At 37.1% G+C, this 6,300-nt stretch overlaps 1 pseudogene; it reads right to left on the bottom strand.

Annotated features, from left to right (window-relative positions):
- Positions 1 to 5,249: 5,249 nt before the first annotated feature.
- Positions 5,250 to 5,928, bottom strand: LOC114238217 (transmembrane protein 183A-like; annotated as a pseudogene).
- Between the last annotated feature and the right edge of the window lie 372 nt (positions 5,929 to 6,300).

Consider the following 6,300-nt stretch of genomic DNA (forward strand, 5'->3'; position numbering starts at 1 on the left):
TATGGGATTAACAGATCCAAATTACTGTAGATAAGATAGACAAGCAAAAAGGATTTATTGTACAGCATCGGGAATTATACCCAGTATCTTGTAATAACCTATAATGGAAAATAATCTGCAAAAAAAGAAAAAAAGAAAAAAGAATCACTATGCTATACACCTGAAACTAACACAATATATATTGTAAATCAAATATACTTCAATAAAAAATGTTTTTTTGTTTCTTCAATTTATTTATTTTATTTTATTTTTGGCTGCATTGGGTCTTTGTTGCTGCGCATGGGCTTTCTCTATTTGCGGCGAGTAGGGGCTACTCTTTGTTGCGGTGCATGGGCTTCTCATTGTGGTGACTTCTCTTGTTGTGGAGCATGGGCTCTAGGTGTGTGGACTTCAGTAGTTGTGGCACGCAGGCTCGGTAGTTGTGGTTCGCAGGCTCTAGAGCACAGGCTCAGTAGTTGTGGCACACGGGCTTAGTTGCTCCACGGCATGTGGGATCTTCCTGGACCAGGACTCGAACCCATGTCCTCTGCATCGGCTGCGCCACCAGGGAAGCGCAATAAAAAATGTTTTAAAAATAGTGGTCTTGAAACTCAAAGGAAACTAGTCATGCAAGGTGGGTGTTTTTCTTCAACCTGGCTTAGTTGCCTGTGATAAGGAATAGAGTACGCAGGGATTGGAATTAATGTGAGCTGGGGTTTCTCCTGTTGAGCATGACAAAAGAAGAGAGAATACACCCATGCCCAGCAGGACGTGATTTGAGGGAAAGCAAAAAATCATGACTTGAGAAGGCTGCAGGCTTTTTATGGGGAGAGCCAGGATTCAGAGCCCAAAGATGCACAGCACACTGAGAGCAGAGGGGATGGTGCTGATGGCTAGGACTTCAGCAATTTTGTGAATGAATATTTAATAGTTTAATTAGGGCTATACTTTTTTAAAATTAATTTTTATTGGAGTGCAGTTGATTTACAATGTTGTGTTAGTTTTTGCTGTACAGCAAAGTGAATCAGAGTATACATATATCCACTCTTTTTTAGATTCTTTTCCCATATAGGTCATTACAGAGTATTGAGTAGAGTTCCTTGTGCTCTACAGTAGGTTCTTATTAGTTATCTATTTTATATATAGTAGTATGTATATGTCAAGGGCCATACTACTTATTATTTATTCTACCAAGATTAACATATAATAATGCAACGTGAAATTAGCATAATAGTATGTTTTCTCAACAACATTGATCTATATAACTCGATATATTTTCCAACTTTACTTATAACTCAATTAAAAAGCAGTATTCCTAGAAATTCCGATATTTTCAGAGTCAAAAATAGTTGTTTGCTTTTTAAATCATAAAATAATATCTCTCAATTATTTGTAAGTCAGAATGCTAAGTATAATTAGAGTGCAGAGACGACAAAGGATTAATGGAACAGTGCATGAGTATTATGTAAAACTACCAAGAATGGGCAAACATTGAGTTGTAAAATATATGTGACAAAATAATTAAGCTGTATAGTTGAGGCTCACAGTTCCGCTAAATGTATTCATTTGTTAATGGCCATTATGTACTATCATGTATTTATTTCATCTCTAAAACTAACATTGAGATCATTTTCTGTGGCTATGTAACCAGAGGCTACATGTTCCTGGGTATTACAGCAGACATTCCTGTTACAGCAGAGGACACTAAATAATCCTTAAAATCTTATCCAAATCTATAATTCCATGATTACGATTTACTTCCAATGCCCCACCCTCTGTGAAGTTCTATCAAGGATGCTTTGAGAGTTTCTTAATGAGAATAGAGCACTTCTGTGCTGCAGTAACAATTTTTTTCATCTCCCTCCGAAGGAATGTATGCCCTGTTTCATGCTTATTTTTGAAAATGTCTTTGATGGCCGTGTGAATTCACTCAGTCCCAGTATTTATGGATGCTATTTGCCACTCTATTCTCTAGGCAGTGGAGATGAGAACATTTTCATCATGTTGGACACCGTGCCAAGGGCTTTCTTTGCATTATTTCATTTAATACTCACAACATCTTTATGAGATATGATATCATTTTAATTATCATTTCACAAATGAGGAAAGAGAGACGTAAAGAGGTTAAGTTACTTGTCCAAGGTCACACAAGTAGGAAAATGGTAGAGCTCATATTCAAACCCATGCTGGCTAGTGCCTGAACCCAAGTTCTACACCAATATGGTATAGTAATGAATAAGACCATCACTCCTCACGTTAACTTCCTCATCATCTTTTTTTTCTTTCTTGTATGTTGTTTTTTGGTGTGAATGTAGCCAAAAATCGTTTGAAAGAGCTCTTTTTGGGTTATAACTGTAGCCACATTTATAAAAAGTGATGGTGTTTATAGCTTAGGCGTATAATGTCAGAGCCTATGTACTCTTTTTAATCACGATGCTCATGATTGCTGATTATTTACTCTTCTGCCTGTTGCTGTTTCCTCTCATGATTACAGAGCCTGCTGTATAGCCAGGCACTGTGCTTCTGTGTGTCCCTGTAGCATTCCACCCCACTTTAGCTTGTCATAAAGCAGCTGGTTTCCTCTCTCACCACCCACTTAATATGCCCTGAGGAATTGTCTAACCGAGATTCTACTTGATATGGTTACATTCTACTCACAGTAACCTAAAATCTACATGGCTATAGATTGAATACATGGATATATAGCAGAATGAATGCTATTGTTATTCTATAGACTGTTCTGGAGCATGTTGTTTCATTGGTACATGATCTCAAGTAGTTGCAGACATTGGTCTATTACTTGATTTATCCACAACTTACATAAATTTTAGATAATCCAGTGACAACATTTAGTGCTACAGTGCCAATTAATCTTTTTTTTTTTAAAAGGTATCAGTGATAGCAAATTTGCTTTATATAAAGGCCTCAGCAATGACCACTTACACCTGGACAAGTTAAAAGCATGACTAGAAATCAATATCAAAATAGAACCGCAAAGATCAATGGTACTTCAAGAACAGCCATTGAACCACGTTATAGCCAGAGCTGTGTCAAGAAACAAACTTTTATATATATGTATGAAATTAAGAAACCACTCTACCATTGAGTGTCATTATAGGAAAATTAAATATACATAAAAAGACTAGGTTTAGTAAGCAATTACTTGGATGTGTTTGATGTTATGAGATCAGGTGGTGGCTTAGGAAATGTCTGGCAGTTATCCTGACTATAGGCAATTCTGTACCTTGGTGAGTAGATTTATACCAACTGTTTGCAGAGTGCTCCTACCAAAGGCTATTAGCAACTGTATAAGATACTTAGATATAATATATAATGTACCATCATTTTAGTCTGTGGATTAGTAGTCACTGGGGGTATAAGAATTTACCCACATCTTTCTGAAAGTTTGATATTTCTCTAAAAGAATAATATTGTTCTTGATCACCACAATTCTATGTACTAACACTATTATGTATATTTTTTCCATACGTGCTTTCTTTGTATATTCATATAACATGATAACTGGATTATTAATATGTTGGATGATTGTCTTAAGAGGTTGTGATGATTCTCATAACACTTTAAAACAGCAGAGATTTTAAGAATAATACTGATTAAATCAAATATCATATAGTATGTTTCTTGATGACTGATCTAGAATCAATTTTTAAAATTTATTTGTAAGTCAATTAATATTCCTGTTTCATTCTTGAGAATGTAATTATATAATTGAATATGCTATAATCCATTCTACTGGTGTGCTGGAGTTAACTCACATCAGTGGTTGAGTGCTGATAGCTGAATTTTCAAGGATTTGCAAGCCAGTTGTTAAATGTATCCATCATTAAAAATTACATTTTATTATTATCTATATCCTTGATGTTATTTACATCTCTTGTATCTATAGTGGAGATACTTATACAATGACATAGCACCACCCATCTCTTATCAACTCCAGGAACAGTAACATCGTTGTCATTAGAAATCTGTCATGGTGGGGGTATTTACACTATATTAATCAGTAAACATTACAAATTGGGGCTTTTAAATTTTGGGGGAGGAGCCAATTGCTAAAAATATACCAGTATACTATGCCTATTATGTATAACATATCCTCTCTTTATCTATTAGAATGAGTAGATCAGATATGAGGACACAAAACAGCAGAGGATCAGTTATTTAAGTTAAACCATCTATGAACCAACCACCATTGACAGATGAATGGATAAAGATGACATGGTATATTTATACAATGGAATACTACTCAGCCACAAAAAAGAAGGAAATGTCATTTGCAGCAACATGGATGGACCTAGAGATTAGCATACTAAGTGAAGTAAATCACACAGAGAAAGACAAATATCATATGATATCACTTATATGGGGAATCTTTAAAAAATGGTATAAATGAACTTACTTACAAAACATAAAGAGACTTACACACATATAAAAGAAACTTATAGTTACCAAAGGGGAAAAGGGTGGGGGAAAGGGATAAATTAGGAGTTTGGAATTAATATATACATACTACTGTATATAAAATGGATAAACAACAAGGACCTACTGTATAGCACAGGGAACTATACTCAGTATCTTATAATAACCTATAATGGAAACGAATCTGAAAAAGAATATAATGTATATATGTATATATATGTATAACTGAGTCACTTTGCTGTACATTTGAAACTAACACAACATTGTAAGTCAACTATACTTCAATAAATAAATACATAAATACATACATACATACATACATAAAAGCATAACTATAGAGTTTTGATTCAAAGAACAGCGCCAGATTCCTCCTTTCATATGCAAGACTTACACTTAAACATTTTTCTTTTTCATTCAACACTCTGTTCTGATGGCCCCCCTCCATCAGAGCCCCAGGAAGCTGAAGGGCTTGTTAACCACTAACCAGACATGCAATTCAGCTGCCTCCTTCCCAGATGCAATCTGGTTACTGATGGACTGGCCTAATTTAGGGCTGTCTCCAGGAATAAAGTTTTAAAATTAATTGATTATAGACCAATGTTATCAAGACACATACTCTACGGTATTGAGCGTATCAGTATTATTCCTAAAAACTCTTCTACTGTAAAGTGTTGTAAAAACCATCAAAATCCCTCAAGACATTCACTGAAACCCATTCATAATCTAACTATGAAGGTGTACAAATGTACCATTAAGGCACTAGCTCTCAGAGAAAAGATTGTGAGGACACCACGAGTCAGAGACCAACACGTGTCCGTGTCCATGTGACAGCACTAATAATCAGGGAAAATATGCCCATGCAAATGAGGGAGAAAGATAAAACTGGAGGTCTCCACATGCATTAGGTGGCAGTCCTGGTCTTGGTCAGTAAGTATATCTCTGTACTGAATGACAGACTACAGCCTTCCCACACACTTTAACCTGGCGGAATGTTTTTTGAACTTGAATTCCCACCTTGGTTCCTACCTGTTCCCAACCATCTTTCTGTACCAGGAAGTAGGAATTTGGAGGGGTTTTTTTTCCATGTACTAGGAATAATCTCTGGAATGGCTGAGTTCTTGGGAATTGAGGCAACACATGGCTCACGCATATGGTCCAGAGACCTGGTCACACACACTAGCAAACACGCAGCTTCTCCACAGACTCAGGCAGGAAAGCAGGCAGACAAGCAGGGCGTGGTGCCTTTGGTAGCACCTGGTCCAAAGGCAGGAGTGCCAGCACTACCAATATCTAAGGGGAATTCTTCCACGCCAGCATTTTCCAGATCTTCTTGCAAGCCTTTTCCAGATCTTCTTGCAAGCCTCTTGTCTTTCTCTTTTCTGGAGACTATTCTCTCCCAGATACTCTCCCCCTGGGCATCCATCTCACTCCAGGTGCCACAGGGATCCCCAGCCCAGAATGAACTTTCTCTGCAGGAACCTGGGAGCCTTCTAAGCCACGGAGATTTTCCATCCTGCTGAATTGACACTGGCTTTCTCTTCCCATCCAGATTTCACGACCAGATGTGAGTTGGCACAATTGGCCAAAGCAGACATCCTGGGCTCAGAGGTCAAGACTCTTCCTTCTCTTGGTCGTGGCAAATGTGTCAGAGGAGATGAATAATTTTTTTGGCTTTCACAACTGGTGGATGGTGATAACAGGAATTAATGTAGAGATTACTGAAGGAGAAGGATGAGAAAGGAAGGAGAGTTATCCTGAATTGAATCTGGGACAGATTAAGCCTCGGGTGGATTTAGGACATCTTTGAGTAAAGATCAGCACAGAAAATAAAGAATCAGGGCTCAGAAGAGAAGACTTGGCTGGAATTATAGACGGGGAGTATTT

Source organism: Balaenoptera acutorostrata, chromosome 7 (genome assembly GCF_949987535.1).
Source record: "Balaenoptera acutorostrata chromosome 7, mBalAcu1.1, whole genome shotgun sequence".
Taxonomy (NCBI): Eukaryota; Metazoa; Chordata; class Mammalia; order Artiodactyla; family Balaenopteridae; genus Balaenoptera; species Balaenoptera acutorostrata.